Genomic DNA, 12261 nt, shown 5'->3' on the forward strand with positions numbered 1-12261 from the left:
CCTGCTCTCGTCACATCGCAGACTGCTACCCAGCTTAGGGCCCGGTAAGTACTGGCATGGGAGACTGGCGTGGAATCCCGGTTGCCGTTGACATTTTGCTCTTATGCTGCCTTCAGTTCCGATTCCGAAAAGGATTTATTGATGCCTAAATGCACAGTATACAAAGTGTGAAGCTGTCAACGGCCGTCCTAAGCTGAACGCGCCCGCTCTCGTCAGATCGCAGACTGCTACCCAGCTTAGGGCCTGGTAAGTACCAGCATGGGAGACTGGCTGGGAATCCCGGGTGCAGTTGACATTTTAATCTGTTGCTGCCTTCCGCTCCGATTCGGAAAAGGATTTATTGATGCTTAAATGCACAGTATAAAGGCCGTGAAGCTGTCAACGGCCATCCTAAGCTGAACGCGCCTGCTCTCGTCAGATTGCAGACTGCTACCCAGCTTAGGGCCCGGTAAGTACCAGCATGGGAGACTGGCTGGGAATCCCAGGTGTTGTTGACATTTTGCTCTGTAGCCTCCTTCCTCTCCGATTCCGAAAAGGATTTATTGATGCTTAAATGCACAGTATAAAAAGCATGAAGCTGTCAATGGCCATCCTAAGCTGAACGCGCCTGCTCTCGTCAGATCGCAGACTGCTACCCAGCTTAGGGCCCGGTAAGTACCAGCATGGGAGACTGGCTGGGAATCCCGGGTGCCGTTGACATTTTGCTCTATTGCTGCTTTCCGCTCCGATTCCGAAAATAATTTATTGATGCTTAAATCCACAGTATACAAGGTGTGAAGCTGTCGACGGCCATCCTAAGCTTAACGCGCCTGCTCTTGTCAGATCGCAGACTGGTACAGATCTTAGGGCCCGGTAAGTACCGGCATGGGACACTGGCTGGGAATCCCGGCTGCCGTTGACATTTTGCTCTGTTGCCGCCTTCCGTTTCCAATTCCGAAAAGGATTTATTGATGCTTAAATGCACAGTATAAAGGGCAAGAAGCTGTCAACGGCCATCCTAAGCTGAACGTGCCTGCTCTCGTCAGATCGCAGACTGCTACCCAGCTTAGGGCTCGGAAAGTACCAGCATGGGAGACTGGCTGGGAATCCCAGGTGTCGTTAACATTTTGCTCTGTTGCCGCCTTACGCTCCGATTCCGAAAAGGATTTATTGATGCTTAAATCCACAGTATACAGGGTGTGAAGATGTCTACGGCCATCCTAAGCTGAATGCGCCTGTTCTCGTCAGATCGCAGACTGCTACCTAGCTTCGGGCCTGGTAAGTACTGGCTGGGAATCCCGGGTGGAGTTGACATTTTGCTCTGTTTCTGCTACGAGTCCGAAAATTATTTATTGATACTTAAATCCACAGTATACAAAGTGTGAAGCTGTCAACGGCCATCCTAAGCTGAACGCGCCTGCTCTCGTCAGATCGCAGACTTCTACCCAGCTTAGGGCCTGGTAAGTACCAGCATGGGAGACTGGCTGTGAATCCCGGGTGCAGTTGACATTTTAATCTGTTGCCGCCTTCCGCTCCGATTCGGAAAAGGATTTATTGATGCTTAAATCCACAATACACAGGGTGTGAAGCTGTCAACGGCCATCCTAAGCCTGAACGTGCCTGCTCTCCTCAGATCGCAGACCGCTGCCCGGCAGTTACCGGCATGGGAGACTGGCTGGCAATCCAAGGTGCCGTTGACATTTTGCTTTGTTGTCGCCTTCCTCTCCGATTAATAAAAATATTTATTGATGCTTAAATGCACCTGGGAATCCCGGGTGCAGTTGACATTATGCTCTGTTGCCGCCTTCCGTTCCGATTCCGAAAAGGATTTATTGATGCTTAAATGCACAGTATAAAAAGCATGAAGCTGTCAATGGCCATCCTAAGCTGAACGCGCCTGCTCTCGTCAGATCGCAGACTGCTACCCAGCCTAGGGTCCATTAAGTACCGGCATGGGAGACTGGCTGGGAATCCCGGGTGCAGTTGACATTTTGCTCTGTTGCCGCCTTCCGTTCCGATTCCGAAAAGGATTTATTGATGCTTAAATGCACAGTATAAAAATCATGAAGCTGTCAATGGCCATCCTAAGCTGAACGTGCCTGCTCTCGTCAGATCGCAGACTGCTACCCAGCTTAGGGCCTGGTAAGTACTGGCATGGGACACTGGCTGGGAATCTCGGCTGCCGTTGACATTTTGCTCTGTTGCCGCCTTCCGTTCCGATTCCGAAAAGGATTTATTGATGCCTAAATGCACAGTATAAAGGGCGAGAAGCTGTCAACAGCCATCCTAAGCTGAACGTGCCTGCTCTCGTCAGATTGCAGACTGCTACCCAGCTTAGGGCTCAGTAAGTACCGGCATGGGAGACTGGCTGGGAATCCCGGGTGCAGTTGACATTTTGTTCTGTTGCCGCCTTCCGCTCCGATTCCGAAAAAGGATTTATTGATGCTTAAATGCGCAGTATAAAAATCATGAAGCTGTCAATGGCCATCCTAAGCTGAACGCGCCTGCTCTCGTCACATCGCAGACTGCTACCCAGCTTAGGGCCCCGTAAGTACTGGCATGGGAGACTGGCTGGGAATCCCGGTTGCCGTTGACATTTTGCTCTTATGCCGCCTTCAGTTCCGATTCCGAAAAGGATTTATTGATGCTTAAATGCACAGTATACAAAGTGTGAAGCTGTCAACGGCCATCCGAAGCTGAACGCGCCTGCTCTCGTCAGAGCGCAGACTGCTACCCAGCTTAGGGCCTGGTAAGTACCAGCATGGGAGACTGGCTGGGAATCCCGGGTGCAGTTGACATTTTAATCTGTTGCTGCCTTCCGCTCCGATTCGGAAAAGGATTTATTGATGCTTAAATGCACAGTATAAAGAGCGTGAAGCTGTCAACGGCCATCCTAAGCTGAACGCGCCTGCTCTCGTCAGATCGCAGACTGCTACCCAGCTTAGGGCCCGGTAAGTACTAGCATGGGAGACTGGCTGGGAATCCCAGGTGTTGTTGACATTTTGCTCTGTAGCCGCCTTCCGCTCCGATTCCGAAAAGGATTTATTGATGCTTAAATCCACAGTATACAGGGTGTGAAGCCGTCTACGGCTATCCTAAGCTGAATGTGCCTGTTCTTGTCAGATCGCAGACTGCTGCCCGGCAAGTACAGGCATGGGAGACTGGCTGGCAATCCAAGGTGCTATTGACATTTTGCTCTGTTGCCGCCTTCCTCTCCGATTCCGAAAAGGATTTATTGATGCTTAAATGCACAGTATAAAAAGCATGAAGCTGTCAATGGCCATCCTAAGCTGAACGCGCCTGCTCTCGTCAGATCGCAGACTGCTACCCAGCTTAGGGCCCGGTAAGTACCAGCATGGGAGACTGGCTGGGAATCCCGGGTGCCGTTAACATTTTGCTCTATTGCTGCTTTCCGCTCCGATTCCGAAAAGAATTTATTGATGCTTAAATCCACAGTATACAAGGTGTGAAGCTGTCGACGGCCATCCTAAGCTTAACGCGCCTGCTCTTGTCAGATCGCAGACTGGTACAGATCTTAGGGCCCGGTAAGTACCGGCATGGGACACTGGCTCGGAATCCCGGCTGCCGTTGACATTTTGCTCTGTTGCCGCCTTCCGTTTCCAATTCCGAAAAGGATTTATTGATGCTTAAATGCACAGTATAAAGGGCAAGAAGCTGTAAACGGCCATCCTAAGCTGAACGTGCCTGCTCTCGTCAGATCGCAGACTGCTACCCAGCTTCGGGCTCGGAAAGTACCAGCATGGGAGACTGGCTGGGAATCCCAGGTGTCGTTAACATTTTGCTCTGTTGCCGCCTTACGCTCCGGTCCGAAAAGGATTTATTGATGCTTAAATCCACAGTATAAAAAGCATGAAGCTGTCAATGGCCATCCTAAGCTGAACGCGCCTGCTCTCGTCAGATCGCAGACTGCTACCCAGCTTAGGGCCCGGTAAGTACCAGCATGGGAGACTGGCTGGGAATCCCGGGTGCCGTTAACATTTTGCTCTATTGCTGCTTTCCGCTCCGATTCCGAAAAGAATTTATTGATGCTTAAATCCACAGTATACAAGGTGTGAAGCTGTCGACGGCCATTCTAAGCTTAACGCGCCTGCTCTTGTCAGATCGCAGACTGGTACAGATCTTAGGGCCCGGTAAGTACCGGCATGGGACACTGGCTCGGAATCCCGGCTGCCGTTGACATTTTGCTCTGTTGCCGCCTTCCGTTTCCGATTCCGAAAAGGATTTATTGATGCTTAAATGCACAGTATAAAGGGCAAGAAGCTCTCAACGGCCATCCTAAGCTGAACGCGCCTGCTCTCGTCAGATTGCAGACTGCTACCCAGCTTAGGGCTCAGTAAGTACCGGCATGGGAGACTGGCTGGGAATCCCGGGTGCAGTTGACATTTTGCTCTGTTGCCGCCTTCCGCTCCGATTCCGAAAAAGGATTTATTGATGCTTAAATGCGCAGTATAAAAATCATGAAGCTGTCAATGGCCATCCTAAGCTGGACGCGCCTGCTCTCGTCACATCGCAGACTGCTACCCAGCTTAGGGCCCGGTAAGTACTGGCATGGGAGACTGGCGTGGAATCCCGGTTGCCGTTGACATTTTGCTCTTATGCTGCCTTCAGTTCCGATTCCGAAAAGGATTTATTGATGCCTAAATGCACAGTATACAAAGTGTAAAGCTGTCAACGGCCATCCTAAGCTGAACGCGCCCGCTCTCGTCAGATCGCAGACTGCTACCCAGCTTAGGGCCTGGTAAGTACCAGCATGGGAGACTGGCTGGGAATCCCGGGTGCAGTTGACATTTTAATCTGTTGCTGCCTTCCGCTCCGATTCGGAAAAGGATTTATTGATGCTTAAATGCACAGTATAAAGGCCGTGAAGCTGTCAACGGCCATCCTAAGCTGAACGCGCCTGCTCTCGTCAGATTGCAGACTGCTACCCAGCTTAGGGCCCGGTAAGTACCAGCATGGGAGACTGGCTGGGAATCCCAGGTGTTGTTGACATTTTGCTCTGTAGCCTCCTTCCTCTCCGATTCCGAAAAGGATTTATTGATGCTTAAATGCACAGTATAAAAAGCATGAAGCTGTCAATGGCCATCCTAAGCGGAACGCGCCTGCTCTCGTCAGATCGCAGACTGCTACCCAGCTTAGGGCCCGGTAAGTACCAGCATGGGAGACTGGCTGGGAATCCCGGGTGCCGTTGACATTTTGCTCTATTGCTGCTTTCCGCTCCGATTCCGAAAATAATTTATTGATGCTTAAATCCACAGTATACAAGGTGTGAAGCTGTCGACGGCCATCCTAAGCTTAACGCGCCTGCTCTTGTCAGATCGCAGACTGGTACAGATCTTAGGGCCCGGTAAGTACCGGCATGGGACACTGGCTGGGAATCCCGGCTGCCGTTGACATTTTGCTCTGTTGCCGCCTTCCGTTTCCAATTCCGAAAAGGATTTATTGATGCTTAAATGCACAGTATAAAGGGCAAGAAGCTGTCAACGGCCATCCTAAGCTGAACGTGCCTGCTCTCGTCAGATCGCAGACTGCTACCCAGCTTAGGGCTCGGAAAGTACCAGCATGGGAGACTGGCTGGGAATCCCAGGTGTCGTTAACATTTTGCTCTGTTGCCGCCTTACGCTCCGATTCCGAAAAGGATTTATTGATGCTTAAATCCACAGTATACAGGGTGTGAAGATGTCTACGGCCATCCTAAGCTGAATGCGCCTGTTCTCGTCAGATCGCAGACTGCTACCTAGCTTCGGGCCTGGTAAGTACTGGCTGGGAATCCCGGGTGGAGTTGACATTTTGCTCTGTTTCTGCTACGAGTCCGAAAATTATTTATTGATACTTAAATCCACAGTATACAAAGTGTGAAGCTGTCAACGGCCATCCTAAGCTGAACGCGCCTGCTCTCGTCAGATCGCAGACTTCTACCCAGCTTAGGGCCTGGTAAGTACCAGCATGGGAGACTGGCTGTGAATCCCGGGTGCAGTTGACATTTTAATCTGTTGCCGCCTTCCGCTCCGATTCGGAAAAGGATTTATTGATGCTTAAATCCACAATACACAGGGTGTGAAGCTGTCAACGGCCATCCTAAGCCTGAACGTGCCTGCTCTCCTCAGATCGCAGACCGCTGCCCGGCAGTTACCGGCATGGGAGACTGGCTGGCAATCCAAGGTGCCGTTGACATTTTGCTTTGTTGTCGCCTTCCTCTCCGATTAATAAAAATATTTATTGATGCTTAAATGCACCTGGGAATCCCGGGTGCAGTTGACATTATGCTCTGTTGCCGCCTTCCGTTCCGATTCCGAAAAGGATTTATTGATGCTTAAATGCACAGTATAAAAAGCATGAAGCTGTCAATGGCCATCCTAAGCTGAACGCGCCTGCTCTCGTCAGATCGCAGACTGCTACCCAGCCTAGGGTCCATTAAGTACCGGCATGGGAGACTGGCTGGGAATCCCGGGTGCAGTTGACATTTTGCTCTGTTGCCGCCTTCCGTTCCGATTCCGAAAAGGATTTATTGATGCTTAAATGCACAGTATAAAAATCATGAAGCTGTCAATGGCCATCCTAAGCTGAACGTGCCTGCTCTCGTCAGATCGCAGACTGCTACCCAGCTTAGGGCCTGGTAAGTACTGGCATGGGACACTGGCTGGGAATCTCGGCTGCCGTTGACATTTTGCTCTGTTGCCGCCTTCCGTTCCGATTCCGAAAAGGATTTATTGATGCCTAAATGCACAGTATAAAGGGCGAGAAGCTGTCAACAGCCATCCTAAGCTGAACGTGCCTGCTCTCGTCAGATTGCAGACTGCTACCCAGCTTAGGGCTCAGTAAGTACCGGCATGGGAGACTGGCTGGGAATCCCGGGTGCAGTTGACATTTTGTTCTGTTGCCGCCTTCCGCTCCGATTCCGAAAAAGGATTTATTGATGCTTAAATGCGCAGTATAAAAATCATGAAGCTGTCAATGGCCATCCTAAGCTGAACGCGCCTGCTCTCGTCACATCGCAGACTGCTACCCAGCTTAGGGCCCCGTAAGTACTGGCATGGGAGACTGGCTGGGAATCCCGGTTGCCGTTGACATTTTGCTCTTATGCCGCCTTCAGTTCCGATTCCGAAAAGGATTTATTGATGCTTAAATGCACAGTATACAAAGTGTGAAGCTGTCAACGGCCATCCGAAGCTGAACGCGCCTGCTCTCGTCAGAGCGCAGACTGCTACCCAGCTTAGGGCCTGGTAAGTACCAGCATGGGAGACTGGCTGGGAATCCCGGGTGCAGTTGACATTTTAATCTGTTGCTGCCTTCCGCTCCGATTCGGAAAAGGATTTATTGATGCTTAAATGCACAGTATAAAGAGCGTGAAGCTGTCAACGGCCATCCTAAGCTGAACGCGCCTGCTCTCGTCAGATCGCAGACTGCTACCCAGCTTAGGGCCCGGTAAGTACTAGCATGGGAGACTGGCTGGGAATCCCAGGTGTTGTTGACATTTTGCTCTGTAGCCGCCTTCCGCTCCGATTCCGAAAAGGATTTATTGATGCTTAAATCCACAGTATACAGGGTGTGAAGCCGTCTACGGCTATCCTAAGCTGAATGTGCCTGTTCTTGTCAGATCGCAGACTGCTGCCCGGCAAGTACAGGCATGGGAGACTGGCTGGCAATCCAAGGTGCCATTGACATTTTGCTCTGTTGCCGCCTTCCTCTCCGATTCCGAAAAGGATTTATTGATGCTTAAATGCACAGTATAAAAATCATGAAGTTGTCAATGGCCATCCTAAGCTGAACGCGCCTGCTCTCGTCAGATCGCAGACTGCTACCCAGCTTAGGGCCCGGTAAGTACCAGCATGGGAGACTGGCTGGGAATCCCGGGTGCCGTTGACATTTTGCTCTATTGCTGCTTTCCGCTCCGATTCCGAAAAGAATTTATTGATGCTTAAATCCACAGTATACAAGGTGTGAAGCTGTCGACGGCCATCCTAAGCTTAACGCGCCTGCTCTTGTCAGATCGCAGACTGGTACAGATCTTAGGGCCCGGTAAGTACCGGCATGGGACACTGGCTCGGAATCCCGGCTGCCGTTGACATTTTGCTCTGTTGCCGCCTTCCGTTTCCGATTCCGAAAAGGATTTATTGATGCTTAAATGCACAGTATAAAGGGCAAGAAGCTGTCAACGGCCATCCTAAGCTGAACGTGCCTGCTCTCGTCAGATCGCAGACTGCTACCCAGCTTAGGGCTCGGAAAGTACCAGCATGGGAGACTGGCTGGGAATCCCAGGTGTCGTTGACATTTTGCTCTGTTGCCGCCTTACGCTCCGATTCCGAAAAGGATTTATTGATGCTTAAATCCACAGTATACAGGGTGTGAAGATGTCTACGGCCATCCTAAGCTGAATGCGCCTGTTCTCGTCAGATCGCAGACTGCTACCCAGCTTCGGGCCTGGTAAGTACCAGCATGGGAGACTGGCTGGGGATCCCGGGTGGAGTTGACATTTTGCTCTGTTTCTGCTACGAGTCCGAAAATTATTTATTGATGCTTAAATCCACAGTATACAAAGTGTGAAGCTGTCAATGGCCATCCTAAGCTGAACGCGCCTGCTCTCGTCAGATCGCAGACTTCTACCCAGCTTAGGGCCTGGTAAGTACCAGCATGGGAGACTGGCTGGGAATCCCGGGTGCAGTTGACATTTTAATCTTTTGCCGCCTTCCGCTCCGATTCGGAAAAGGATTTATTGATGCTTAAATCCACAATACACAGGGTGTGAAGCTGTCAACGGCCATCCTAAGCCTGAACGTGCCTGCTCTCCTCAAATCACAGACTGCTGCCCGGCAGTTACCGGCATGGGAGACTGGCTGGCAATACAAGGTGCCATTGACATTTTGCTCTGTTGCCGCCTTCCTCTCCGATTAATAAAAATATTTATTGATGCTTAAATCCACAATATACAAGGCGTGAAGATGTCAACGGCCATCCTAAGCTGAACGCGCCTGCTCTCGTCAGATCGCAGACCTCTACCCAGCTTAGGGCCCAGTAAGTACCGGCATGGGAGACTGGCTGGGAATCCGGGTGCAGTTGACATTTTGCTCTGTTGCCGCCTTCCGTTCCGATTCCGAAAAGGATTTATTGATGCTTAAATGCACAGTATAAAAAGCATGAAGCTGTCAATGGCCATCCTAAGATGAACGCGCCTGCTCTCGTCAGATTGCAGACTGATACCCAGCTTAGGGCCTGGTAAGTACCAGCATGGGAGACTGGCTGGGAATCCCGGGTGCAGTTGACATTTTAATCTGTTGCCGCCTGCCGCTCCGATTCGGAAAAGGATTTATTGATGCTTAAATGCACAGTATAAAGGGCGTGAAGCTGTCAACGGCCATCCTAAGCTGAACGCGCCTGCTCTCGTCAGATCGCAGACTGCTACCCAGCTTAGGGCCCGGTAGGTACCAGCATAGGAGACTGGCTGGGAATCCCAGGTGTTGTTGACATTTTGCTCTGTAGCCGCCTTCCGCTCCGATTCCGAAAAGGATTTATTGATGCTTAAATCCACAGTATACAGGATGTGAAGCCGTCTACGGCTATCTTAAGCTGAATATGCCTGTTCTTGTCAGATCGCAGACTGCTGCCCGGCAAGTACGGGCATGGGAGACTGGCTGGCAATCCAAGGTGCTATTGACATTTTGCTCTGTTGCCGCCTTCCTCTCCGATTCCGAAAAGGATTTATTGATGCTTAAATGCACAGTATAAAAAGCATGAAGTTGTCAATGGCTGTCCTAAGCTGAACGTGCCTGCTCTCGTCAGATCGCAGACTGCTACCCAGCTTAGGGCCCGGTAAGTACTGGCATGGGAGACTGGCTGGGAATCCCGGGTGCGGTTGACATTTTGCTCTATTGCTGCCTTCCGCTCCGATTCCGAAAATAATTTATTGATGCTTAAATCCACAGTATACAAGGTGTGAAGCTGTCGACGGCCATCCTAAGCTTAACACGCCTGCTCTTGTCAGATCGCAGACTGGTACAGATCTTAGGGCCCGGTAAGTACTGACATGGGACACTGGCTGGGAATCCCGGCTGCCGATGACATTTTGCTCTGTTGCCGCCTTCCGTTTCCGATTCCGAAAAGGATTTATTGATGCTTAAATGCACAGTATAAAGGGCGAGAAGCTGTCAACGGCCATCCTAAGCTGAACGTGCCTGCACTCGTCAGATCGCAGACTGCTATCCAGCTTAGGGCCTGGTAAGTACCAGCAGGGGAGACTGGCTGGGAATCCCGGGTGTCGTTGACATTTTGCTCTGTTGCCGCCTTCCGTTCCGATTCCGAAAAGGATTTATTGATGCTTAAATGCACAGTATAAAAATCATGAAGCTGTCAATGGCCATCCTAAGCTGAACGCGCCTGCTCTCGTCAGATCGCAGACTGCTACCCAGCTTAGGGCCTGGTAAGTACTGGCATGGGACACTGGCTGGGAATCTCGGCTGCCGTTGACATTTTGCTCTGTTGCCGCCTTCCGTTCCGATTCCGAAAAGGATTTATTGATGCCTAAATGCACAGTATAAAGGGCGAGAAGCTGTCAACGGCCATCCTAAGCTGAACGCGCCTGCTCTCGTCAGATTGCAGACTGCTACCCAGTTTAGGGCACAGTAAGTACCGGCATGGGAGACTGGCTGGGAATCCCGGGTGCAGTTGACATTTTGCTCTGTTGCCGCCTTCCGCTCCGATTCCGAAAAAGGATTTATTGATGCTTAAATGCGCAGTATAAAAATCACGAAGCTGTCAATGGCCATCCTAAGCTGAACACGTCTGCTCTTGTCACATCGCAGACTGCTAAGCAGCTTAGGGCCCGGTAAGTACTGGCATGGGAGACTGGCTGGGAATCCCGGTTGACATTTTGCTCTTATGCCGCCTTCAGTTCCGATTCCGAAAAGGATTTATTGATGCTTAAATGCACAGTATACAAAGTGTGAAGCTGTCAACGGCTATCCTAAGCTGAACGCGCCTGCTCTCGTCAGATCGCAGACTGCTACCCAGCTTAGGGCCTGGTAAGTACCAGCATGGGAGACTGGCTGGGAATCCCAGGTGCAGTTGACATTTTAATCTGTTGCTGCCTTCCGCTCCGATTCGGAAAAGGATTTATTGATGCTTAAATGCACAGTATAAAGGGCGTGAAGCTGTCAACGGCCATCCTAAGCTGAACGCGCCTGCTCTCGTCAGATCGCAGACTGCTACCCAGCTTAGGGCCCGGTAAGTACCAGCATGGGAGACTGGCTGGGAATCCCAGGTGTTGTTGACATTTTGCTCTGTAGCCGCCTTCCGCTCCGATTCCGAAAAGGATTTATTGATGCTTAAATGCACAGTATAAAAAGCATGAAGCTGTCAATGGCCATCCTAAGCTGAACGCGCCTGCTCTCGTCAGATTGCAGACTGCTACCCAGCTTAGGGCCCGGTAAGTACTGGCATGGGAGACTGGCTGGGAATACCGGTTGCCATTGACATTTTGCTCTATTGCTGCCTTCCGCTCCGATTCCGAAAATAATTTATTGATGCTTAAATCCACAGTATACAAGGTGTGAAGCTGTCAACGGCCATCCTAAGCTTAACGCGCCTGCTCTCGTCAGATCGCAGACTGGTACAGATCTTAGGGCCCGGTAAGTACCGGCATGGGACACTGGCTGGGAATCCCGGCTGCCGTTGACATTTTGCTCTGTTGCCGCCTTCCGTTCCGATTCCGAAAAGGATTTATTGATGCTTAAATGCACAGTATACAAAGTGTGAACGTGTCAACGGCCATCCTAAGCTGAATGCGCCTGCTCTCGTCAGATCGCAGACTGATACCCAGCTTAGGGCCTGGTAAGTACCAGCATGGGAGACTGGCTGGGAATCCCGGGTGCAGTTGACATTTTAATCTGTTGCTGCCTTCCGCTCCGATTCGGAAAAGGATTTATTGATGCTTAAATGCACAGTATAAAGGGCGTGAAGCTGTCAACGGCCATCCTAAGCTGAACGCGCCTGCTCTCGTCAGATCGCAGACTGCTACCCAGCTTAGGGCCCGGTAAGTACCAGCATGGGAGACTGGCTGGGAATCCCAGGTGTTGTTGACATTTTGCTCTGTAGCCGCCTTCCGCTCCGATTCCGAAAAGGATTTATTGATGCTTAAATCCACAGTATACAGGGTGTGAAGCCGTCTACGGCTATCCTAAGCTGAATGTGCCTGTTCTTGTCAGATCGCAGACTGCTGCCCGGCAAGTACAGGCATGGGAGACTGGCTGGCAATCCAAGGTGCCATTGACA

At 50.9% G+C, this 12261-nt stretch overlaps 10 pseudogenes; all 10 read left to right on the forward strand.

Annotated features, from left to right (window-relative positions):
* Nucleotides 1–579: 579 nt before the first annotated feature.
* LOC130317097 (5S ribosomal RNA) lies at nucleotides 580–699 on the forward strand (annotated as a pseudogene).
* A 2160-nt stretch (nucleotides 700–2859) lies between these two features.
* Nucleotides 2860–2979, forward strand: LOC130315161 (5S ribosomal RNA; annotated as a pseudogene).
* A 272-nt stretch (nucleotides 2980–3251) lies between these two features.
* On the forward strand, nucleotides 3252–3371 carry LOC130352825 (5S ribosomal RNA; annotated as a pseudogene).
* Nucleotides 3372–3857: 486 nt separating this feature from the next.
* Nucleotides 3858–3977, forward strand: LOC130352826 (5S ribosomal RNA; annotated as a pseudogene).
* A 3374-nt stretch (nucleotides 3978–7351) lies between these two features.
* Nucleotides 7352–7471, forward strand: LOC130315172 (5S ribosomal RNA; annotated as a pseudogene).
* A 272-nt stretch (nucleotides 7472–7743) lies between these two features.
* LOC130317108 (5S ribosomal RNA) lies at nucleotides 7744–7863 on the forward strand (annotated as a pseudogene).
* A 1478-nt stretch (nucleotides 7864–9341) lies between these two features.
* On the forward strand, nucleotides 9342–9461 carry LOC130333280 (5S ribosomal RNA; annotated as a pseudogene).
* Nucleotides 9462–10941: 1480 nt separating this feature from the next.
* LOC130352691 (5S ribosomal RNA) lies at nucleotides 10942–11061 on the forward strand (annotated as a pseudogene).
* Nucleotides 11062–11143: 82 nt separating this feature from the next.
* Nucleotides 11144–11263, forward strand: LOC130320128 (5S ribosomal RNA; annotated as a pseudogene).
* A 688-nt stretch (nucleotides 11264–11951) lies between these two features.
* Nucleotides 11952–12071, forward strand: LOC130320139 (5S ribosomal RNA; annotated as a pseudogene).
* Nucleotides 12072–12261: the final 190 nt, after the last annotated feature.

The sequence above is a fragment of the Hyla sarda genome, chromosome 1, assembly GCF_029499605.1.
Source record: "Hyla sarda isolate aHylSar1 chromosome 1, aHylSar1.hap1, whole genome shotgun sequence".
In the NCBI taxonomy this organism is placed as follows: Eukaryota; Metazoa; Chordata; class Amphibia; order Anura; family Hylidae; genus Hyla; species Hyla sarda.